We start from the raw sequence: 14,512 nt of genomic DNA, 5'->3' as shown, positions 1-14,512 counted from the left end.
ATCAAGCATCTTTTCTATAGTATCATACTAGAAATCAATTATAAGAAGAAATCTGAAAAATACACAAATATATGAAGATTAAACAACATGCTACTAATGCTGACAAATGGGTCAAAGAAGAAATTTTAAAAAATCTATGGGCAAATTAATATGGAAATACACAATATAAAAGCTTAAGAGCTACAGCAAAAGCACTTCTAAGAAGTAAGTTCATAGCAATTACTACCCACATTAAGAAAAAAAGAAAAAGTTCAAATAAACAGCCTAAATTTACTCAAGGAAAAAAAATTTTTTTAAAGAACTAGAAAATAACAAACTAAACCCAAAGTCAGTTTAAAAAAAAAGAAAGAAAGAAAGAAAGACCACAGATCAGAGTGGAAATAAATGAAACAGAAATTGAAAAGACAATAGAAAAAATAATGAAACTAAGAACTGGTTTTTTTAAAGATAAAATAGACAACATTTAGCTAGACTAACAAAGAAAAATGTGAAAGAACTTAAAATTATAAATGAATGAGGAGACATTACAAATTGTATCACACATATATAAAGGATCATAAGGGACTATATAATTACATACAACAAATTGGACAATCTAAGAAAGGGACAAATTCCTAGAAATATACCAACCTACAAAGACTGAATCATGAAGAAACAGAACATGAGAACAGACCAATTACTAGTAAGACGATTTAATCAGTAATCAAAAACCTTCCTACAAAAAAGTCAGGACCAGATGGCTTCACTGGTAATTCTACCAAACATTTAAAAAAGAATTATTATCAATCCTTTCCAAACGCTTCCAAAAACTTGAAGAGAAGGGAACATTTCCAAATTCACTTTATGAAGCCAGCATTATCCTTATAATCAAAACCAAACAAGGACACTATAAAAAGGAAACCTACCGGACAATATCCCTGATGAATATGAATGCAAAAATCCTCAACAAAATATTAATAAACAGAATTCAACAACATATTAAAAGGATCACACACCATGATCAAGAGGGTTTTATCCCTGGGATGCAAAGATAGTTCAATATAGGCAAATCAGTAAATGTAATACCACACATAAAATGAAGGATAAAAATCATATTGGAGTACACTTGGATGCTCAGTTAAGCATCCAACTCTTGATTTTGGCTCAGGTCATGATCTCAGGGTTGTCAGATCAAGCCCACATCAAGCTCTTACACTAGGCATGGAGTCTGCTTAAGATTCTCTCTCTCCCTCTGCCCCCCCCCCCCCCCCCCCCCCCCCAAAAATCAAATTATCATCTCTAAAGATAAAGAAAACATTTAATGAAATTCAACATTCTTTCATGATAAGAATTCTCAACAAATACCTCAACATAATAAAGGTCACATATGACAAGCCCACAGCTAACGTCATCCTCAACAGTGAAAAGCTGAAAGTTTTCCCTCTAAGATCAGGAACAAGACAAGGATGCTCACTCTCGCCACTTTCATTCCACACAGTACTGGAAATCCTAGCCAGACATTAGGCAAGAAAAAGAAAAAAGACATCCAAATTGGAAAGGAGTTAGTAAAATTCACTATTTGCAGATGACATATTATATACAGAAAATACTAAGACTCCACCAAAAAGCTGTTAGAACCAATCAACAAATTCAGAAAAGATGCATGATACAAAATCAATATACAAATATCAGTTATGTCTATATATATATGAACAACAACAAGTTGTTATAAACAAGTTGTGTTTATATATACTAACAACAAACTAGCAGAAAGAATAATTAAGAAAACCCCATTCGCAACTGCATCAAAAAAAAAAATACTTAGGAATAAATTTAGCAAAGGAGGTAAAAGATTTGTATATGAAAACTATAAGACACTGATGAAAGAAATTGAAAAAGACACAAATAAATGGAAATCACAAATAAATCTGTGCTCACAGATTAGAAGAATATTGTTAAAATGTCCAAACACCCTAAGACAATGTACAAATTTAATGCAATCCCTTTCAAAATTCCAGTGGCATTTTCTCAGAACTAAAACCAATAATCCTAAAATTTGTAATCAACCACAAAAGCCCCCAAATAGCCACAGGAATCTTGAGAGAGACCAAAGCTAGAGGCCTCACACTTCCTAACTTCAAAGTACACTACAAAGCTATAGTAAACAACACTGGCATTAAAACAGATATACGAATCAATGAAACAAAACAGAGAGCTCAAAAATAAACTCATGCATATATGGTTAATTAATAAACTCTCGTATATATGGTCAATTAGTATTTGACAAGCCAAGAATATACAATGGGAAAAGGATAGTCTCTTCAAGAAATGGTGCTGGGAAAACTGGACAACCACAATCAAAAGAATGAAACTGGGCCCCTATCTTACAACACAGACAAAAATCAACTCAAAATGACCTGAAACGATAAAACTTCTAGAAGATAACATAAGGGGTAAGCTCTTTGACATCAGTCTTCAATGATTTTTTTTCAATTTCAAAACACAAAAAGTAAAGGTGATGAAAACACAATAAACAAATGGGACAATATCAAACTAAAAAGCTTTCGGGCAGCCGGGAACGGTAGCAGCTCTTCCTGCCCCACTGTGCTTCAATAATACCTCCATTTTAAAGAAAGAAAGGAAAAAAAAAAGCTTCTATACACCAAGGGATATCATCAACAAAATGAAGAGAAAACCTACAGAATGGGACAAAATGTTTTCAGACCATATACTTGATAAGGGCTTAATATCCAAAATATACGAAGAACTCATACTATGTGAATAGCAATTAATCAATCGATAAATAAATCCAATTTAAAAACTGACATTTTTCCATAGAAGATCTATAAATGGCTATCAGGTATGTGAAAAGGTGGCTCAGCATTACTAGATATCACCAAATATACAGTTTTGCAAATCAAAACTATAATGAGATATAACCTCACACCTGTTAGAATGGCTATCACAAAAAAAATGTAATTTAACAAGTGTTGGTGAGGGTGTGAACAAAAGGGAACCCTTGTTCACTGCTCGTAGCAATGTAAACTGATGCAGCATTACTTTGGAGAACGTATGGAGCTTTCCTTAAAAAATCAAAAACAGAATTACCCAAATGATGTAGACATCCCTCTCTTCTCAGTATACACCCTAAGGGAATAGAAACAAGATCAGGACACTCCCAGGTTCACTGCAATACTATTCACAATAGCTGAGATATGGAAACAACCTAAGTTTCCATCCACAGATGAATGGATATATTATGTGGGGTGTATATGTATATATGTATGTGTATGTGTATGTACATACATATATGTATATATATGCAATATTATTCAGCCATGAGAAAAAGAAATTCTGCCATTCTAACAATATGAATAAATCTTAAGAGTATTATACTAAGGAGCGCCTGGGTGGCTCAGTGAGTTAAGCCGCTGCCTTCGGCTCAGGTCATGATCTCAGGGTCCTGGGATCGAGTCCCGCATCGGGTTCTCTGCTCGGCGGAGATCCTGCTTCCCTCTCTCTGCCTGCCTCTCCTACTTGTGATCTCTCTCTGTCAAATAAATAAATAAAATCTTAAAAAAAAAAAAAGTATTATACTAAATGAAATAAGTCAGACAGAGAAAATACTGCATGCTATCACTTACACATAGAATCTACAAAAAAAAAAAAAAAATCCAACTCATACTAACAGAGGGTAGAAAAGTGTCTGGGACTGGGCGGTGTGGGAAATAGGGAGAGCTTGGTAAAGGAGTGCAGATTTGGGGCACCTGGGTGGCTTAGTCATTAAGTGTCTGCCTTAGGCTCAGGTTATGATCTCAGGGTCCTGGGACAGAGCCCCATACTGGGCTCCCTGCTTGGCAGGGAGTCTGCTTCTCCCAGTGCCCCTCCTGCTTGTACTCTCTCTCTCTCTCTCAAATAAATAGATAAAATATTTTTTCTAAAGAGCAAATGAAGCTATTTTCTTTAGAAGAAATAAAGGATGAAGACTTCCAGAGTTCCTAAGATTAAAAGATATAAAGGCTATAAACGATACTTCTCAGAAAATTAAAGAAAGCTAAGATAGTGACATTTGTATCATATCACCAAATGTTACAAATGGAGAATGAGATGTAAGAAGCGCAGTAATATATGAGGTAGAAAAGATTCTCACCAGTGACTTACTATTTAGTTGTAGATAAATCTTATCTTTAACTTCCTCTATCAAAAAAAGAAAGCCACCTTATGGAAATATTTTAATATTTTGCAAACAAAAAAACATAAATAACTTTCTCATAATTTATGGGAAAGTGCTTAACTATACATGACAATACTAAAATATTGATTATATCTGACACATTTACCTTGAGAGGTTCACAGTAAATCAAATATATTTTTTACAGTTATGGTAAGTACATCCATGTAGAAATAGCAGATATGCCATTCTTCATATATTTTTTTCCCACTCAAGCTATTTTGAAAAGTACAAGGCCTATGGTAAGCTTGATTAGGAAAAAAATAATAAATTTGCCTCCTCTTCTATATTCAATAATCCTAAATATGGTGGCCAAATATTCATACTTTCTGAATGTTTCAATAGGCCAAAGTCTTCCTTGGATGCTAAGGCAACCTTGTATTTAAATTAAAAGGTAAGTAAGCATTACAAAAGGAACACAGGAAGCCACAAAGCGAGAGGCAAACTATCAGATAATAAAAGGACTTATGTATTCAAAGAGGACAAGGATAATTTAATCTCAAAGCACAGATTATATTTACAGGAGAATGGATTCACCTATAGTCAGAAAGTACCTCATAAAGGCAAAGAAATCACCTGAAGCACCAAACTCAGGAATGAACAATGTTAAGTACCAGCTGCCAGAAACCAGTAATGCATTAAATAGATACAAGGGAAGAGATGATCCATTTAGTCATAAGCGGAGCTCTCTGAAAGCACAGGTAGGCTTTGGAAGGTTAGATGCAAATACCAATGTTCACAAACCCAGCTATCAAAAATAATTTCATTTGACTTCTACTAGAATCATCACAGAAAGATAAGGCAAAATAAAAAGAAAAAATCAATTGCAATTTAAGTTTAAGCTGTGTCATCATCTAAAATAGCTGCAGCAAAACCCTACTTGAATCTCCCTTCCAGCCATTTGTCTACTTTGAAGCGAAGCTTTTTGTTATCATACATTACCATTTTCTCTACTGCAGAGCATCTACATAATGTAATCCAAAACACAATACAAAGAAGGCTGGAAGCAAAGACTAAGAACTTTCTAGTTCTACAAAATACTTAATTCCTTGTTCTTTATAGTTTCATAAAGATATTACCTCTGAGATCAAGAGCTAGAAAGCGTCTAAAATCATGACGAAGATAAAGGGCCCTTATACTAGTCGTGTGGGTGCAGGAAGAGAAGGCTGGAAGAGCCAATGATAGAAAAACCTACTGTGCAGACACTAAAAGCCTAAGAACTTTGCACTGATCCTCTCATGTCTTTGACTGACCCCCACAGCTGCTTATCCTCAAACTTCTTGAAAAAAAATCTGCCCAAGAGCTACTAATCTACAAGATCAATTCTCTGAGAGTCATCCTTGACCAACTATTCCCCCAAACTAATTGAACTATGTCTAACCCCTCCTGCTAATACCCTATAAATTCTACCATCCTTCCTCAAATTAGAACTCTCTTTCAGAACATCTTCTAATATAATCTTATGCTCACAGTGCTCTGATTAATTTTCTTTCAAAGTATGAGAAGTTCTAGGAGGTCAACACAGCAGGAATTCGCTTCAGTTTTTATTTTCTCAATGGGTTTCAAGCTAACTGTGGGCCCTACTTCTGTGTTTATATATAATCACCAGGGAAATAGGCAACAGAAAAGTAATGCTTCCATTGGTTATTTAAAAAAATAATAAAGACAAAGACGAACTATTAAGCACCTAACTATACTGCTATGCACTTTTATGTAACTGATTCTATTTAATCTTCTTACAACCCTTGGGATAAATATTTTTATGTTCCTTCTACAGATGAGAAATTAGAAACTTAGTATAAGAAACTTACTGAGTTAGCAAGTGGAAAATACAGGATTTAAACCCAATTATCACAGGGCAATCCTTTCCACTTCACCAAAGTCACCAGCTACATTGCCTTAACTCCAATTATTGTCTATAAGAAACAACTGCATACTTTCTGAGCCCCTTGTGTTCTGTTAGGTCTACTTATTTGCTTTTCTCAATCTTTAAGTAAGCCTCTATGCTTTCAATTTTTCTTCATGTAATTCATCTATTGTTTTCACTTCTTCTTAAGCACTTACCAAAGACCCTTAAGTATCTGTATCCTATAGCTGTCTCCCTTCAATAATGTTAAATATAAATTTAGGGTTAAAACAATTGTACTCAATCAAAATTTCTTTAGTAGGTATGTATTTTAGGGCTACTTCTCAGACTTTTCTGGTTTTTTTTTTTCACATCACAGCTCAATAATTAGACTCCATTAGCATTATTGTAATTTATATTTTAACCAATTAGAGATGATATTGCACATAAAATATTTTTAAAACCCAGGTATTATACATGCAGATTATTTGGCTTTTTTTAGGGAAGGAGGTCATTTTGGGGGGAAAAAAAAGTACTAACAAAACCGTACATAACAACAGATGTTTGCATTACCTAGAACTAAAACATAAATAAATAGTAACTCTCATCTCAACAGACACACACAAAAAAGCATTTGACAAAATCTAACATCCATTCCTGATTTGAAAAGTCTCTACAAACGAGGAATAGAAATGAATTTAATCAACTTATCTATGAAAAATCTACAATTAACATCATAATCATACTTAATTATGAAAGAATGGATATTCTCCTGCTAATATTAGAAGCCAGACTAGAATGTCCTGTCACCATTTCTCTTCAACATTATACCAGAGAGTTTAACCAATGAGGTCAAGCAAGAAAAAGAAATAAGAGGAACACAAATTGGAATGAAAGGAGTAAAACTCTCTTTATTCACAGAAGACATGACTATGTAGAAAATCTGATGGAATCTACCAAACAAAAAACTACTAGAACTAAAAAATAGATTTAGCAAGGTTAAAGCCATAAAAATCAACTGCATTTTTATATATTAGCAATGAAAAACTGGAAAGTGGAATTTAAAAAGAATAATGCTACTTATAAGAGCATAAAAAATATAACACATTTAGGGATAATCTGGAAAAGAGCTGTATAAAAAAAACCATGAAACACTGCTAAGAGAGACTGAAATTCTAGAGGCAACTGGGTAGCTCAGTTGGTTGAATGTTCCAACTGTTGGTTTCAGCTCAGGTCATGATCTCAGGGTCACAAGATCAAGCTCACAACAGGATCCAAGATTAGCGTGGAGTCTACTTAAGATTCTTTCCCTCAAGACACCTGGGTGGCTCAGTCAGTTAAGCATTTGCCTTCAGCTTGGGTCATGATCCCTGGGTCCTGGGATAGAGTCCCCCACTGGACTCCTTACAGGGCAGGAAGCCTGCTTCTCCTTCTGCCTGCCACTCCCCGTGCTTGTGTACACACTCTCTCTGACAAATAAATAAAATCTTTAACAACAACAACAACAAAGATTCTTTCCCTCTTGCTCCTCCTCTGCTTGTCCCCCCATGCATGTACACTCTCTCTAATAAATCAACAAATAAATGAAATCTTAAAAAAAAGAACCTGAAAATCTAAATAAAAGGTGATACTTTATTCATGAATCAAAAAACCCAATACTATTGAGGCCAATTCTCCCCAAATTTATCTATAGATCCCAGTGCAATTCCCCCAGATTTATGAATAAATTCAGTGAAAATCTCAGTAGGCTTTTTTAGACATTTAGAAACTGCTTCTAAAATTCACATAGAAATATAAAAAACCTAAAAGGGGTTGCATCATTCTAGATACAATCAGGCAAGAGAAGCCACACAGAAATTTGAAAAGGAAAAGTTAAGTATAAAGAATCATTAACTAGGGGCACCTGGGTGGCTCAGTGAGTTAAGCCTCTGCCTTCAGCTCAGGTCATGATCTCGGAGTCCTAAGATCGAGTCCCGCATCGGGCTCTCTGCTCCGCAGGGAGCCTGCTTCCTCCTCTCTCTCTCTCTCTGCTTGCCTCTCTGTCCACTTGTGATCTCTCTCTGTCAAATAAATAAAATCTTAAAAAAAAAAAAAAGAATCATTAACTATAACAGGGGCTGGTATAACAACAATTAACTAGTGAGAAGCACAGAAAATACTAAAGAATATAAGAGCAGCTAATATCTCCTAGGGCTGAGACAGGCATGCCTAAGCAAGAGCTTCCTCCAACTCCCTATATGTTCCAGGCCTGAGGTCAGACCTTGTTGGAGAAGGCACAGTCCTAGGTCACTGAATGACAGATAAATTGTTCTGGTGCCATGCCAACAGAATTTGCTGGAAATATCTGCCTTGTGCAACTTGCCAGAAATCTGCTCATAGGGGTCTAGGAAAAGCTATTTATCTGGAAGTATCCTATGAAGCCATTCTGCTACAAACCCACATGAGAGGTACAAAGAGAAGCTAGCCTTGGGTCTCTGGCTGCTGGGTTACTGCTATCCTCTGAGCTCTGTAGAAGCTTAGTGCTGGTGAAGTCACACATGTGGCAAGAACCATACGCTAAGGAAGCCATGTAGGTTGATTCTAGAGAAACTGAGTGTGATACTGGAGCCTATCAAGCAAGCACACAAAAAGCAAGAAGCAAAAGTCTTTCCTCTTAGAATGTGTCTGTAGCACTCTATATTGACAAAGCTTAACACTATGAAAGCTGGCAATAGAGAAATACTAAAAGGGCCAGATCCATTTTCACTGAACAAGCATAAAGGGTGAATCTGGAACTGAGAGGCAATAAATGAATAACAAGCACAACAGCCAAAATAACACTGAAAAAGAACAAACTTAGATGAGCAACACAACTTGGTTTCATGACTTCTTAATAATACCACAGTAATCCAACCATAAATAAACTCACACATATATGATCAACTGATTTTTGACAAAAAGTGTAGAGACAACAAATCGATATGCAAAAAAATAAACCCTTTTCCAATTTTCACTTTACATAAAAAACATTAATTCAAAATGCATCATAGTACTAATCATAAAACCTAAGACCATGGGGCACCTGGGTGGCTTAATGGGTTGAGCATCCAACTCTTGATTTTGGCTCTGGTCATGATCTCAGGGTCCAGGGGTTGAGCCCCTTATCAGGCTCCCTGCTCAGCAGGGAGTCTGCCTGTCTCCCTCTGCCCCTCCCCCTGCTTGTGCTCACGCTCTCTCTCTCTCTAAAATAAATAAATCTTTAAAAAAAAAAAAAAAAAACTATTTCCAAAACAAAAAACCTAAAACCATAAAACTTCCAGAAACTATCCTAGGAGAAAGCCCTTATAACCTTGCATTAGGTAAAAATATCGTAGATACAAAAACATGATGGATATAAGAATTAATTGATTGATAGCCTGAGCTTTCATCAAAATTAAAAATTATTATTCCTCAAAAGATACTGTTAAACAATCATATCAAAAAATGGGCAGAAGATATGAACAGGCACTTCTCCAATGAAGACATACAAATGGCTATCAGACACATGAAAAAATGTTCATCATCACTAGCCATCAGGGAGATTCAAATTAAAACCACATTGAGATACCACCTTACACCACTTAGAATGGCCAAAATTAGCAAGACAGGAAACAACATGTGTTGGAGGGGATGTGGAGAAAGGGGAACCCTCTTACACTGTTGGTGGGAATGCAAGTTGGTGCAGCCACTTTGGAGAACAGTGTGGAGATTCCTCAAGAAATTAAAAATAGAGCTTCCCTATGACCCTGCAATTGCACTACTGGGTATTTACCCCAAAGATACAGATGTAGTGAAAAGAAGGGCCATCTGTACCCCAATGTTTATAGCAGCAATGGCCACGGTCGCCAAACTGTGGAAAGAACCAAGATGCCCTTCAACAGACGAATGGATAAGGAAGATGTGGTCCATATACACTATGGAGTATTATGCCTCCATCAGAAAGGATGAATACCCAACTTTTGTAGCAACATGGACGGGACTGGAGGAGATTATGCTGAGTAAAATAAGTCAAGCAGAGAGAGTCAATTATCAGATGGTTTCACTTATTTGTGGAGCCTAACAAATAGCATGGAAGAAAAGGGGAGTTAGAGAGGAAAAGGGAGTTGGGGGAAATTGGAAGGGGAGGTGAACCATGAGAGACTATGGACTCTGAAAAACAATCTGAGGGGTTTGAAGCAGCGGGGGGTGGGAGGTTGGGGGAACCAGGTGGTGGGTATTGGAGAGGGCACGGATTGCATGGAGCACTGGGTGTGGTGCAAAAACAAGGAATACTGATACGCTAAAAAAAAAAAAAAAGATACTGTTAAAAGTATGAAAAGACAAGCCACAATCCAGGAAAAAAACCTCTGCAAACTTCCACAAAAATATAGAAGAAGCATTCAAAACTCAAAAAAAAAAGAAAGAAAGAAAGAAAAAAGCATCCAAAACTCGATAATGAGAAAACAACCCAATTTTTTAAAAAAAGTAAGATGTGAGCAGACATTTTACCAAAAAAAAAAATAAAAATGGTAAATAAACACAAGAAATGGTACTCAATATCATTAGTCATTAGAGAAGTGGAAATTAAAACACAAGGAGATAGTACTAACACCTAACAGAATGACTAAAGTTAAAAGGAATAACCCATATCAAATATTGATAAGATATAGAGAAACTGCCAGCAAGAACAAAAAAATCATATAGCCATATTGGAAAACAATCTGGAAATTTCCTAAAAATTTAGGACACCTACTATACAATCCAGTCATTCCACACTTATGTATTTACCTAACAGTAATGAAAATATATGTCCATACAAAAACTTGTATATTAATGTTCATGGCAACTTACAGAAACTAATAACTAAGAAGAACCAAAATTGTCCATAAACAGGTAACTGGATAAACAAACTTAGGTATTATCCGTATGTGTCAGTTAATGGACAGATACATAGAGACCCCAGCTGTGAAAGAATCTTTCAATGTTTTGTGGTAACAAAATTCCTTTAACTATTCCTTTAACATGAGCACTATGCTAAGCTTTTTCAGTAGAGGGCACTCAAGGGACACTGAAGTAGAAAGAGGCTCTCCACCAGTTTACAGTAGGGACTTGGTGACCAGTGTTGGACCAGTGGGTGAGGACTTCTAGTGGAGTGCTGTCCCAGTCACTTAGTCACAATCCTCCTGCAACCCTGAAACCTCAGTCTGATAATAAGCTGTCAAATCCCTCTGAACATGGAAACTGGAGCCCCTGGGCACTCTGAAGGACTCTTGCCAGTGCCAGCACCTCCACTCCCTCCGTGAGACCCCATTCAGACTGAATGCAGTTGTCTATGGCCAGATGAACACACATCCCTTACACAGAGTTCCTAAATCCTTTGGAACTTCTTAATGGGAACATCTTTCATTCTAATGAGGCTACTCTTGGTAGGTTCCCGGATAGCTTCAATATTTGAATATTTGAATATTCAATATTCAATCTGTTCACCAGAAAGACCAAACACAGATCGTAAGCTTGTAACTTCCAACTCCATGCCCTATCCTCCAGGGACAAGACAGAGGCTAGACATTGACTTAATAACTAATCATGTCCCCTAAACTATGGGGCCTACAGATTGTCCAAGTTGGTAAATACATCCATGTGCCAGGAGAATGGCACACTCTACTCTGTGTGCTCAGGATCCTTCTGGGCCTCATCCTATGTATCTCTTCATCTTGTTGTTCATCATTATCTTTAATTATATCCTTTGTAATAAGATGATAAATGTAAGTGTTTCTGAGTTCTGTGAGCCATAATAGCCAATTATCAAATCTGAGGAGGAAGTCATGGGATCCCACCAATTTGTAGCCAAGTCAGACAGAAGTGTGGGTAACCTGGGCATTCACTACACCCAATTGACATCTGACATTAAGGGTAGTCTTGTGGAACTGGGTCCTTAACCTCTGGAGTCTATGCTCTATGCTAATTATTTGGTTGGTATTCCCCAAAAATTAAAGAATTGCTTGGTGTAGAAAACCCACAAATCTGGTTTCAGAAGTGTTTTGAGTACCGGAAATGAGTTTTCCTTTACAGGGCCAGATAATAAGAGGCACAAGCAACACAAAGATAAAAGGTCCCTATAATTAAGGGATTTCTGTTCTATCATGTTTATATATAGGCAAGAAATCAAAATAAATAGTTGTGTTAGACGGCATTATTAATGGCATTATTTCAAACTGATTCCAGTAACAACCTGAACCAAACATAATGATTGGTTTTCCGAATGATAGTAGCAAAATACTTCCTTTGTTCATAAGAAAATTTTAAATCCAATTCCTCCACTGTCAAACTGAAAAGGACCATTCCTAAAAGATATAATTTATGAAAGAACAGATGGAAATATGTACAAAGAATACTGCAGATCTGTGATAGATTTAACATTTTAACCGAATCTGTACCAGGCTCAATAACCAAAATCACACCGCCCTTTTGAACACCAATTCTTGTTTTTAGTCATTGCCTTCTAGCCCTATCATTCAACTTACAGATGATCAAAATGAAGAACCTTAGGTATGCGAAACAACAGATATCAAAAATAGGCAATTTGAAAGAAAGGAAAGGAGAGGAGAGTAGAAGAGAGGAGAAGGGAGGCGAGGGGAAGAGAGAGAAGGGGAGGGGCTGGAGGGGAGACCAGGCAGAGGGAGAGGGAGAGGGGAGGGGAGGGAAAAGGGGAAGGAAAAGGAGAGGGAAGAGAAAGGGAAGGGAGGGAAAGGAAAAAAAAGAAAGAGGGAGGAAGAAAGGAAGAGAGGGGGGAGAGAGAGAAAGAAAGGGAGGGAAAGAGAGAGAGAGGGAGGGAGGGACAGAGGGACAGAGGAAAAGGGAAGAAAAAAACGCCTATCGAAAAATTTTGAAAAATGCTCTCACTCATAAGAAATACAAGCTAAAATAAGAGATCTTTTAATCAACTGAGAAATATTAAAAATTCAATAATACCCAGTGTAGAGAAAATGTGAGGGAAAGTTTATAAATTGGTACAAACTTTCTGAAGGAAATTTTTCCTTTGAATCAAAAATCTAAAAAATAATTCAATCTTTTGAGCCAACAATTCTATCTCAAGGTGTTTAAACTAAGGAATGTATACAAAGGATTTTATTAATACATATGGTTTATAATATATATGCCTTGGATATCTGTATCTTTAAAAAGCTCCTCAAAAAAAATAAGTAAAAACTCCTCAGAGAATTCTTTTTTTTTTTTTTTTTTAAATTTTTATTTCTTTATTTGACAGAGAGAGAGAAAGCACAAGCAGGGGGACCAGGCAGAGGGAGAGGGAGAAGCAGGGAGATCAAGCTCCCTGCTCTGACATAGGGCTCAATCCCAGAACCCTGGGATCATGATCTGAGCCAAAGGCAGAGGGCAGATGCTTAACTGAGTGAGCCACCCAGGTGTCCCTCCTCAGGGAATTCTTATGATCATCTAATTTGGGTTAACACGCACTAGAAAATGAAATCTATGTATTAAAAGAACTAACATCTAATCAGCAACTTCTGTAAGCCCAGCATTATAGTGACAAAATCATTATCATGTTTAACCAAAATACATTAGGAGCTAAAGGCCTGTTTTAAAAGCTCCACATTCCCAAAATACTGATCATAAAAGCCTTAAGAGGAATTTTCACAGTTATATTCATTACTTCACTTAACAAGATTAATGTTCTGTGTTACCTGTAAGGGCAATTTCTAGTTACTATATCAAAATTTCCCATTAAATTATATTACAAAATGCAAGCTAGTCTCAAAATTAGATAAAAATGACATTTTAGCGGCACCTGGGTGGCTCAGTTGGTTAAGCAAATGCCTTCTGCTCAGGTCATGATCCTGGAGTCCCTGGATCAAGTCCCACATGGGGCTCCCTGCTCGGCTGGGAGTCTGCTTCTCCCTCTGACCTCTCCCTTCTCACGGTCTCTCTCTCTCTCATTCTCTCTCTCAAATAAATAAATAAAATCTTTTTAAAAATGGCATTTTAAAACAGAATAACAAAAATTATTGGACTGTCCATGATATAACAGAATAATCAAAATAAATTTAATAATACAAATGTCTTAACAAAAATATTAAGAATCTTACCTTAAAAATTATAATTACCTAGATCATTAAAATCTATAATAGAAAATGTCTGTATCAGGCATATCTGCAAGAAGGAAATGTTCTATACCTAAACTGCCCAATAAAATAACCACTAGCCATATGTGGCTACAGAGCGCTTAAAATATGGCTACTGAGACCGAAGGGGAGGCACACTAACATATTTAAGCTTACTCATACAATTTGAACATGTATTAAAATGAGAGGAGTGTATCTTTGGGGTTGAAAAAAAAAAAAAGGTCTCAGTGAAATACAAGCCTAGTAAGAAAATCTAGACTAAATTATTTTCATATTTACATTAGTAAAAGGCAACTTAATCTACCTCTTTCATTCCAT

The 14,512-nt window shown here is 36.2% G+C and overlaps 1 protein-coding gene across 4 annotated transcripts in view; it reads right to left on the bottom strand.

Annotated features, from left to right (window-relative positions):
- The window catches only part of LOC111159793 (fucosyltransferase 8), a 294,732-nt gene that overhangs the window by 208,657 nt on the left and 71,563 nt on the right, over nucleotides 1–14,512 (bottom strand). The gene's annotated exons all lie outside the window — the stretch shown is intronic.

Source organism: Enhydra lutris, unplaced genomic scaffold (genome assembly GCF_002288905.1).
Source record: "Enhydra lutris kenyoni isolate GAN:26980312 unplaced genomic scaffold, ASM228890v2 scaffoldscaffold4, whole genome shotgun sequence".
Taxonomy (NCBI): Eukaryota; Metazoa; Chordata; class Mammalia; order Carnivora; family Mustelidae; genus Enhydra; species Enhydra lutris.
The sequence above is the reverse complement of the archived record's forward strand: the minus strand, read 5'-3'. Positions and strand labels throughout refer to the sequence as shown.